Below are 12,034 nucleotides of genomic sequence, written 5' to 3' on the forward strand. Positions count from 1 at the left end.
TATCTTTCTTTAAATACAAGCGGAAGCATATCACGAGACAATCACATTGAAAACAAATAGCGGGATTCAGACAAACAGCATCATGAGCAAACCTTGTATTTATAGGACACGCAAACATATTTTACAGGCCAACTTAGCCGATTTTTGCCATTTATACAACAAACGTTCTGGCTTGGGTGTCCTAAGCCCACTACTTCGGGTTCACAGCTCCGAGCTTTCCCCGAACTCCAACATGGCTCAAACTCCCCCTTTCACCGCTGTCCGTTCGACCATCCTATGAACCTAAGGGGAAAAACGAGGGATGAGTCGGGGAGACTCAGCAAGTGAAAACACTAATATCAAGCGATGATATATCAATCGCCGTTAACATAAGTCGACCCTTACCGTACCCGCATCGATGGCAGATCAATAGCAAAGTTCAAACAAGAGAACATCACGCATGGCCACATCATGCACACTTTACAAACCAAGGCTCGGTTCTATCTCAAAACAACATCAAACATGAAACATGATCAAATCAAGAAATGAACCAACTACAACCAACCAAACAACCGAGAAACGGTCCAAGCAAACCACGTCACAACGCATCTCAACATCCTTTCCCGATATTAGGGAATTCACTTACACAACAATTAAACAAGAACTAGAGAAAACGAGGCGTGTGAAGGACACGTGAGTCTCGGCAATTCTCGGGCGATTCTTGGTGGTTCTCGGGCTTAAACACGAACACTCGGGCCTTGCATAAGGCTTCCTCACTCGATCAAACCACAAGAGAGAGACATGGGCTAGGCGGTAAGCTTTTTCTCTCTTTCTTTCTTTCTTTTTCTCTCTTTCTCGGTCATGAATACAAAGCAAGAAATAAGAAAGAAGGTTGGCCGGAGCTCTCGGGGCGTGGAAATAGCGTGAGGGAGAGGAAGGGGGGGCTTCACGTGAGGCTCTCCCTCTCTCTCTCTCTCTCTCTCTCTCTCTCTCTCTCTCTCTCTCTCTCTCTCTCTCTCTCTCTCTCCCTATTAATAGAAGGCTTTTCTTGGTCACTACTCAAGCCAATCAATGCATGTCATCATGGAGGGGCCCTAAAGTCTTGATTCATTAATGCAACCCATCATGAAGGGCCACCAAAGTCTAACTTAATTAATACAAGCCATTAATGATCCTCTCTTTCTCTCTTTGGCCGAATGGCCCTCTTCTCACGGCTCCCCCTTGGCTTGGCCGAATGGCCTTGCCTTGTGCCCCATAATGATAGGGCCTCCAAAGTCTAAGGTCATTAATGCTTGTTATCATGAAATAGGGCTTCTAAGTCAAGGTCATTAATTAGGCTTCTTGAACAAGCTTCATTCTTGGCCATTCATCTCCAACTTGGGCTTCACTTGTTATCATGAAATAGGGCTTCTAAGTCAAGGTCATTAATTAGGCTTCTTGAACAAGCTTCATTCTTGGCCATTCATCTCCAACTTGGGCTTCAAGTTTTGATTTCTCTAGAATCATCCAATTCCAAGCTTGCTTCTCTCTCTCGGTTTCCCCCTAGGCCGACCTCCAATAAAAGTGTAACATATCTCATTTGAAAGATCATAACGTGTAATTTAAATCACCAGAAGACATCTAGTTGAAATTCCAATGTCCTCATATAGAAAATGCTAAATCTTTGAAATTTGACAAAACCGGATAGCTTTGCACTGTTCACGAAATCGGACTTGAAAACATAGTAAATGGACTCCGAAAATTCTCAAATTTGAATATGTCATAAAAGAGGCCTTAACAAACATTTTTCATGAAGAACACAAAATCTGAATATCTCTGTAAATACCATTTTTAGTAGCTCAAAGACAGACTAAAAACAGTTCGCTGGAACAACATTTTGTTTCTAAAAGTAAGCTCTGTCCAGAATCCAAATCATCTCGAAAAATTCCCAAATGTATATACGTTATAGAAAAGGAAGTTCTCAACAACTTTTGTGAAGGAAAATTTTCCAAAATAGGCCCAAAAAAGCTTGTAGAAAATAAAGAATGGGTGAACATCACCGAAATACCTATTCTGGGCAGTTTCACACGGTCCGAAAATCAGGCCATCGTACCACTCATATCAACTCCAAAAATTCTGAAATTAAAGTATGTAAAACTTCAAGATTTTTGGAACAAATTCAAGAAGGAAGTGTTCTGAAATTCGGATCACAAAAGTCTCCCCAAAAATAACAAAACAAAGGGGTACAAAGGATCTGAACTGGGTTTTCCAAAACAAGAGTAAACAATTTAGTTCCGATTGGAAAACCACCAAACTTAAACCATAGCCAACTCCCAGGGACTAAAATTGAGGATATTACAATTTCCCTACGGCTTCTCAGGCCCAAAAATTGGGATGCGACAATAAGCCAGTAGATGTCACTGCTGAAAGTACGGACATGGAAAAGGCACTGAGTGCCGCCTGGGCAAAGAGCAATAGGATTTGCTTGTTACTGATGAAGCGATCCATTAAGGATCACTTGAAGAGTAGTTTGCCAGCTGACTGCACTGCTAAAGAAATGGAAACCTTGCAAGCAAGGAACCGTGACTCGTCTAATGCTGAGACTGGGACATATATGCAGTTACTTAATAATATGAGGTATGATGGTTCAAGTGGGGTTAGGGATTACGTCCTTAGGATGGTAGACCTCCAGACGAAACTAAAGGTTCATGAGATTATCCTTTCTTATGCTTACATTGTGCATCAAGCCCTGAACACCCTTCCTACTGAGTTTGGAATTATAAAGACCAACTATAATTCTCAAGATGAAAAGTGGTCGGTCAATGACCTGATAGTTAGAGTTGTGGCAGAGGAAGAGAAACTGAAGAAAGATAAAGGGAATCTTGCTTTTTATGCCTCTAGTTCCAGTAGCAGGAATAGTAATAAGTTCAAGAATCGTACTCAGAAAGGAACTCCTGAAACCACCGGTTATTTGAACCATCTAGGTCTTGAGAAAACACCCTTGAAGAAGAATGGTGTTCATTGCTACTTTTGTAGGAGGAAGGGTCATATGAAGAAAGACTGCAATAAATATAAAACTTAGTTGTCCAAGCGTCAGCAGTCAAGTATTGACTCTTTGGCACTTGTTTGTGAATCCAACCTATCAGAAGCTCCATCCAGTTCTTGGTGGCTAGATAGCAGTGCAACTAATCATGTTGCTTATACCATATAGGGATTTACAAACATAAGGAAGCCAAATCAGGATGAATTAAAGCTCACTATAGGAAACAGCAAGAGAGTCGACGTCGAGTTCGTGGGAGATGTCATATTAATTTTGGATTCTGGTTTTAATATGATGTTAAGAAACACATTTTATGTACCTTCCTTCAGACGGAACTTAGTTTCCGTATCAAGTTTGGATGTTTGTGGCTACTCTTTTGAAATAAAGAACAATGTGGTTTCTATGTTCTTTGATTCAAATAAGGTTGGGTGCTGCAACATATCGAATGGATTGTATAGATTGTATTTATCTCCCAATGATATATACGTCGCTTATACAGCTAAATGGTTGTTTCCAAAAGACCTCTACCTAAGGAACAGTCTTATGCATTGTGGCATAAACGACTTGGTCACATTTCTAAGGAAAGAGTGGAAAGGCTGATAAAGACAAACATCCTGCCTACTCTTGAAAGTGACCTAGATACTTGCGCAGACTATTGTAGGGGTAAGATGACTAAGATAAAGAAGAAAACCGCAGTCTGTAGCTCTGACCTGTTGGAGGTCATTTACACTGACATCAGTGGACCCTATACGGCAACATTGTATAGAAATTTCTATTTCATCATATTTACAGACGATTATTCTCGATATGATTATCTATTCTTGATTAAGGAGAAGTCTAAGTCTCTTGACAAGTCCAAGATTTTTTGGACTGAAGTCGACAAACAACTGGGAAAAGTCGTAAAGGTTGTCAGGTCTGACCAAGGTGGTGAGTATTATGGCAGGCATGGCGATGATGGACAGCTGAAAGGGCCATTTGCCAAATATTTGGAAGATTCTGGAATAGCGGCTCAATTTACTATGCCCGGGAGTCCTGAACAAAACGGTGTGGCCGAAAGGCGGAATCGCACCCTTATGGACATGATGAGGAGTATAATTAGCAGGACGAACTTACCTAATTTTCTGTGGGGTGAAGCTTTGAGAACAGCTCTCTACATTCTAAATCATGTTCCTACCAAGGCTGTTCCAAAGACTCCTTTTGAATTATGGACTGGACGTAAACCTAGCCTAAATCATCTTAAAGTTTGGGGGTGTCCTGCAGAAGTAAGGTTATACAATCCAACATTGAGCAAGTTGAAATCCAGAACCACTCAATGTTACTTCGTATCTTACCCAGATCATTCGAAGGGGTATCGATTTTACAGTCCCTATGGAGGCACAAGAATTGTCAAATCACAGACAGCGAAATTTCTGGAATTTGATGTAGCCGAGAATGGTAGTTGCTCACAGACCATTGAAGATAATAATATGGTAGGTACTACAATGTCGATTTCTCTACCTGTATAGACAATTATGGAGACCCCTACACCACAGACTGAGCCTGTTGTGGTCCAGGATCCTGTTATTGAAACAGCTTCTGATGAAGTACTTCAAACCCCTCAGGTGCAGGAAAGCAGTAGCTCCACTCAGGAGATCTATCAGGCAGAGACGATCGGCTATACCACCGGATTATATGGTCTATCTAGGAGAGCATGACTACGATATAGGCTGCGTGGTTGATCCAGTAACTTATTCAGATGTAATTTCTTGTCCTCAATCAGATATGTGGGTGAATGTAATGAAAGACGAGATTCAGTTTATGAAATATAATGGTGTTTGGGAGCTTGTTGAATTGTCTAAAGGTTACAAGCCCATTGGTTGCAAATGGGTATACAAGACTAAAAGAGACTCCAAAAGAAAGATTGAGAAATTCAAAGCCAGACTGGTAGCCAAGAGTTTCACTCAAAGAGAAGGAGTAGATTATGAGGCGACTTTTTCACCAGTATCTTCTAAGGATTCTTTTAGAGTGATCATGGCATTGGTAGCTCATTTTGATATGGAATTATACCAGATGGATGTTAAGACTGCCTTTCTAAATGGAGACCTTGATGAGGAAGTCTATATGGTGCAACCCGAAGGTTTTGCAGCTGATGATTCAAGTGAGCTTGTGTGTAGATTGAAGAAATCTATTTATGGCCTTAAGCAAGCTTCTAGACAATGGTATTTGAAGTTTCATAGTGTTGTCACTTCATTAGGTTTTGTTGAGAACAAGTTGGATCAGTGTATATACAGCAAGGTCAGTGGAAGGAAATTTATTTTTCTCATACTCTATGTAGATGACATCTTGCTTGCGAGTAGTGATATTGGATTACTACATGAGACAAAGCGAATGTTGTCGAAGGATTTTGACATGAAGGACCTTGATAAGGCGTCTTTTGTCCTAGGCATTGAGATCCATAGGGATCGTTTTCATCGAGTATTGGGTTTGTCTCAGAGAACATATGTTAATCGTATTCTGGAAAGATTCAGTATGCAGAACTGCAAGCTAGGAATTGCTCCTGTCATAAAGGGTGATAAACTGAGTCTGTCACAGTGTTCTCATACGGATATTGAGAAAACCCAAATGAAGGATGTACCTTATGCTAGTGCACTTGGAAGTATCATGTATGCTCAAGTTTGCACTAGGCCAGACATTGCTTTTGCAACAGGACTTCTAGGCAGATATCAGTCAAATCCAGGACACGATCACTGGGTTGCTGCCAAGAAGGTGATGAGGTATCTGAAGAGGACAAAAGACTATATGCTGATCTACAGACATGTTCAGAACCTACAGCTGGTAGGGTATTCGGATTCAGACTTTGCTGGCTGTCAGGATGAAAGGAAGTCGACAACGGGTTACATCTTTAAGTTAGCAGGAGGTGCAATATCATGGAAAAGTGAGAAACAGAAATCAATGACATCCTCTACCATACAAGCGGAGTTTGTAGCATGCTTTTCGGTCGCTACTCAGGCAATTTGGCTCTGAAACCTCATTAGGGAGTTGACCGTATTTGATTTTGTGGATCGGCCCATACAGTTGTATTGTGATAATAACTCTGCAGTGTTGTTTGTTAACAACAACAGAGGTCTCAAGGGGTCTAAGCATATAGAGGTCAAGTACTTGACCATAAAGGAAAAAGTCAGGGATGGTGACATTACAGAAGAGCACATTTCCACAGATGATATGATAGTAGATCTACTAACTAAAGGCCTTCGCCCTTGTATTTCTTAACGACATGTTATTAGCATGGGCTTAGGAGTATCATGGAATACTGTTGTTTAGTGGGAGCTATTTTTAATTTGTGCTCTAATAAAGTTTACATCTGTGTTCTGTTACTCTTTGTAACATTTTGGATGTGTATCAACTCATTTGCATTCAATAAGGTGTTTCTGAATGCATTGTTGTTATGTTAAATACACATATAAGGTGAAAATCTTAAAGGTACTGTGTAAACCTTGAGTAAAGGCTATGGGCATTCAATTATTAGCCTTAAAGATATGTCCTATTACACATAAAATAATGTTAACAATAAGGATAAGACATATGTAGGTTTATTGGAATCATAAAGATATTCTCTAATGACACATCAGGTTTTTGTGACACTTAAGGAAAGAGAATGAGGACTAACAACGGAGATGACACATGAGGTATAATTCTTTATGAGGTGTCATCCATTTGCCACACAACCATATCGAATCCATATCAGTAAAGTCTAAGACACTTGTGACCATAGAAGGCTCTGCGTGATTACATGCAGTTACCGCCATGATTCGGTGTTTGAAATTTTATGGGATCGAATTGACTATTAAGAATTATCCATAGACCAAATAAAGGTGCACATAAGGTACGATTTCAATTAATATAGCCCAAGTAGGAGAATGTAACGTTTTTCAAATGTGGGTTACATTAATTGAGATTGTTATTACCCGCTTGCGGATTTGGTATAATAAGTTTGGATATAAGGTTTCTTAATTAGTCGGATATGGGTCCGGCTTGTGTGGGCCGAGTTCGACTAGGCCCGTTATGAGAGGGCCTGGCTAGAAACTCTATAAATAGAGCTGCAGGTCCCTCCTCTGCGCCTAACTCTCTCCAATCTCTCTCAAACGCTCTCAAACTCACTTAAAGCTTCCATGAGTTGGCTGAGGCGGTCTGAGGCGGTCTCATAGCGCCGGGACTTTGGGGGCGACAGGGGAGAAGACCTATGGCACAGGTTCATCGTCATTTCCGCATCTAGGCAGATGGAATCCAAATCAGGTGCACAAATTTTATCCATCCTTTTACCGTACCGTTAATATCTCGCTATGGTGATCCTAAGGCGCTCAGCCGAGCTATACGGGCCGGCTAACAGATCTGAGCTTCTTTACGAAAGTGCCTTGGCAAAATGGTGTGGTTCTTTTATGAATAAGTTGCCTTTCAGGAGGAGAATGAAGAAATAGAATCCTGCGTTGAATGATGTTTGTCTCTTTTGTGGCTCTTTTTATGAGTGAAGAGATTACCTTTTTCTTGATTGTGAAATTTCGAAGGATGTGTGATCACAAGTTTGTAGGAGATGAGGAGCTACAGTTAATTATTGATGAGTTGGGATGCTGAGCTGAAATGGAACTGTGCTAACTGGATAGGAAAAGCTATCAAATGTGTCAATTCTAAAGCTGCTTGGTGTGCAACTATCTACCATATATGGCTCCCGGGGAATAAGATGCAGCATGCGCTTGACTTTGATTTTACTAGTGCTGCTGTTTTCTCCAGAGTCCAAGGGGATGTTTTGTACAGAATGGGCAGCAAGCTTACTTTTAGTTCTCTTCCTCAGTCTCAAAACAGAGATTTTGCAGATCCTAGAGGTTATATTGTTGTGGCGTGATCCTGGAAATTTGTGTCCCGGGGATCTTGATTGTTGGTTTGTTCTTTTGTAACATTGTTCAAAACTGCTTTTCATGTATCCCGGAAAGAGAACGGTGCTCCAGAAATCCTAAAACTTGTCCCAAAAGTGTAATTGAGTCTTAAACCTTTCAAAAGCCCAATTAAATTCTAAAACTTACCCAAAAAATACAATCAAGTTTCTCCATTAACTCTGTCGGGGCCATGGAAGAACTCGAGCTTTTCTGAGATTGAAAGCTCAGGAATATTCGCCAAAATATGGTCGGGGTGTTAAGCGCTCAAGTATATTCCATGGTCGGGGTGTCAAGCTCATGCTCAAGATTTTGGAGAATAAGGTCGCGGTGTTAAGTTTTGTGAATTTCAACCGCTTCTTGGCCATTTCAAATCCATTTTCTCGTCATATGCCCAAAGTTGTAGTTGATGGATCTTTTGTGGAACTGATTAAGTTAAACAATTCCTGGTTGGATAGTTGACCTAAAGTTCGTCTTTTGTTTGGATCTGTCAAATAATTCATTCACCAAAGTAATGGCATAAAACTTAACTCGGAATTATAGAGGAGTCATCCCCTTGAGCTCGAAGCTCGCAACCGTGGCTGTTTGAGCTTCGAAGCTTGAAGTTCACAGCCACTATGTAATGCACGGCCATGGAAGAACTCAAAGAAAGAAGAAGACGTTGGACCAAGGATGAGAAGATGCCACGTAAATACCTCTTCCTTCAATGTCACATCAGAGCCACGAGTCTTGAGAAAATAAAATAAAAAACACACTGGTATTTTTCGTTAGCCAAATTAGATGAAGTTAGCGGAAAAACTTGATTGTACCAATTTGATAAATTTTAGGACTTAATTGCGCCTTTCGAAAATTTTATGACATAATTGTATTTTTGTTTAGCATTTCTAATGCACTTATCCCTTAGGGAAAAGTACAAACTAATGACAAAGAAGTTCATGTGATCGATTTTTCAATAAAATGATGCAAAATAGGGACCATAAAAAAGTGACTACTTAGTAATTTAAAAAAATAAAACAGACCCACAAAAAATATAAGCTGATGGGAACTTAGAAGATGAAGGATGGAGAAACATATATTGATTTTTCATTTCTAGATGTGGAAAAAGTATACATGTAAAAAAACCTAAGTTATTACTCTGTTCAACATAAGGGGTAAAGACTGAATTCATACATGGAAATGTTAATCAAATTAATAATGGGATCACTTGGAATTTTAAACCCCAAAACCCAAGTCTCCACTGTCCATAAAAAAATTGCAGCATCCAACTGCCCATCATACAAGAGTATGCAAAAAACTCCAAACAAACAGCAACCTTGTGGTGACGGAATCATCCAGATATCAAACAGGTGTATCATAGCAACATCACAATTAACATACTCATTATTCCTCGCTTGTCTCAAACAAACCAAAGAGAACATGTTCTAACTATTTCACACACATACATAAACAGAGCAAGCGAGAGCACAAGTTTGATGCACGGATATAGAAAAATAGAGTAATTAGACGATAATAAAATTGAAAAGCCACATAACCAAATGCGTGCTTTCTCAAAACACATAAGATCAGAGAATAAACATGCCTGCGCAATGGGATAGATTTTACCCTCAATGGAATGAAGCTTCTCAAGCTACAAGATAGAACCCATTCAAACTAACAAGAAAGCAACAAGCACTGATTCTGTCAGCCCGCACCCTAAAGTAGCTTGAAATACATAGCAAATACCATTTCATGGCTCATATCCAGATGAAATGAGAAAAATTAGTCAATTCAAACAACCAAATACAGCATTAAGCCAGTGAGTGGATGCAACAACAAATGAGACTTACGGTGTAAAGTCAAATATGAGAGGAACATTTAAAACTAAAGAAAACTAAGAAAAATAGCTTATCTAATGGAGGTTTTCCAGAAAATCCAGAAACCCAGTCTACCAACAATCGGAGAAGAAAGATATACATAAAAATTATACAAGGAGCATATTTCTAAGGTCCAGCTCTACTCACATATTCAGACAGCATCACCAATAGAAACAGACAGGCAAACAAGATCTAACAACTAATTTCGTACAATAACGTAGCATACAATTGTAAGATGTGATAAAAACCACGTTCAGACATAAGTAGAGCTGATGGTTATGGACAAACCTTATGCAAATTGAATGCCAAGTCTAGTTCACAGACATTGCTAAAGAAGTGATCCAAAATCTCTACAAATAAGTGAATGCACTCCAAGTATGCAAGCTCGTTATCTGTTATGTCAACACAGAGCGAGAAAAAAAGTCCAGAATATCGCCCGTAAATAACCTTGTGTGTCTGAAACTCAATTAGACCTTCATGTGCAGCTAGCAAACATGAAACTTTTGAGCACCCAAAAAGACACTTAAAAGTGATACTGTAAAATCAAGATAATGGAAATAGAAACATAGTTCACTGTACAATAATGGTTGGATATTTGGCTATCAAATGGTGAACGAATTCCTCCTCGTACATCCTTAAACAGAATAGAGGTATTTCCTAAAGCTTTCTGCACAGAAACACGTACCACAAACCTCTCCGAGGATAATCCAAAGTGAACCTGTCCCATCTGGATTTGTTATTGATTCAACAATGCCATAAAGAAACTCACACATAGAAGAGATGCAACCAGAAAAAAGAGACAATATTTCTGATGCCTTAAGAAAGAATAGACAAGCAGGGATGATTAGAACTAGAGCGGCTGAGCGAAGAAGCACTCTTGTTTGCGAACCACTCTTTCATGTGATGGATCACTTTGGTCGCATTTTCATAAACCAATCAGTGATCGGGCATGCTCAATCTATAAGGACCCCTCATTGACTACGATTGTTTCAGTTGCACAAGTAAAATTCACTGACTAGTGGAGAAAACCCGAGTCACTAGAAGTTCAGTACTCATCTTTCTCTGGGCTTCTTTTATTTCTCCTCTCCCTCTGTTTCTTTTCTTCTTCCCTATGATCCTCCTTTCGTGTTCCCAAACTCCTGAATTATCTTTTTCAGTCAAATCGCTGTGACCACAACAACCAATTGGAATGACCCACATAACACCGAGCTCACGGCGCATTCGCACGAAAGAGCTGACAGAATTCAAGGATCGGCGAAACAAAAGAAAGCAACCGTAGGAAAAAAGATCAAACATTCTCACCTCGACGAAATTGGTGAACATGGGATCTCTATTGACCCCCAATCGATGAACCTAGAAACCCAGCAACCCCCACACATAAAGAGAGAAAAAGATTAGTCAGCAAAACATCGCCAATTCAGCAGCACGAACCCAAACACCCTCGAAAACAAAATTGTAGGCAAAACTCAACAAAAACGTAAGCAAATAGAGAAAACCCAATACCCGGAGGCAAAAACGCCGGTCCCTTCGAACCCCACCGAGTACAAGAAGCTCAGCTCGTACGCTCTGATCGGCCTCCCTTCGAGCTATGAGACTTGATTCGTCGAGGCAAACGAGACGAAGACCAAGTATTCGACCGTCATCGCGGGAGCGGACTTCGTGAGCACATGTCGGGGGAGAGAAGGTCGTGAGGTGAGAGTGAGATCCTGAGGCCGGGCTGTTCATAATGGGTTGTTAAATGGGTCGTAAATGTATTCAAAATATACCCATTTAAGACTCATATATTTTGGCCTTCTTATGTTTAAAAAACCCATTAACGATTCATTTAAATAAATGTGGGGCTCATAAATGGATTTTAGACCCATTTGACAGGTCTAGTTTTTGGTAAGATTTCAATTACAATAAAAGAGTTAAAACCTAAGAAGTGAATAGCTAAACACGTGTGTCTTAAGAAGCCATAAGCCGCAAAGTAACTTTCCTAATTGGATTTGTAGGTTTGGAAGGTCTCTTCAAAGGGAAAAAAGAAGCCTTTACAAATCCTATTTACACTCTCATAATTGATGGAGAGATGATCCCAAAGATGGCAAGTTAGTCTATCTTGGTTTCCATCTTCTTCACTTACTTGGATTTTTAAAAGGTATTTTTAGGTTGCATTCTTCTTTCAACTGCAAATACTTTCGGTTTTCCTTCAGCTTAGTGCAATAAACACAAGAGCAAAGATGTGTGAACTACGTTCCATAGTTTGTTCAGTGGCGTAATTGCCGTATTGGAGGGAAGAA

The sequence above is a fragment of the Syzygium oleosum genome, unplaced genomic scaffold (genome assembly GCF_021117445.2).
Source record: "Syzygium oleosum isolate NSW1041296 unplaced genomic scaffold, Sole_v2.1 Sole_v2.29, whole genome shotgun sequence".
In the NCBI taxonomy this organism is placed as follows: Eukaryota; Viridiplantae; Streptophyta; class Magnoliopsida; order Myrtales; family Myrtaceae; genus Syzygium; species Syzygium oleosum.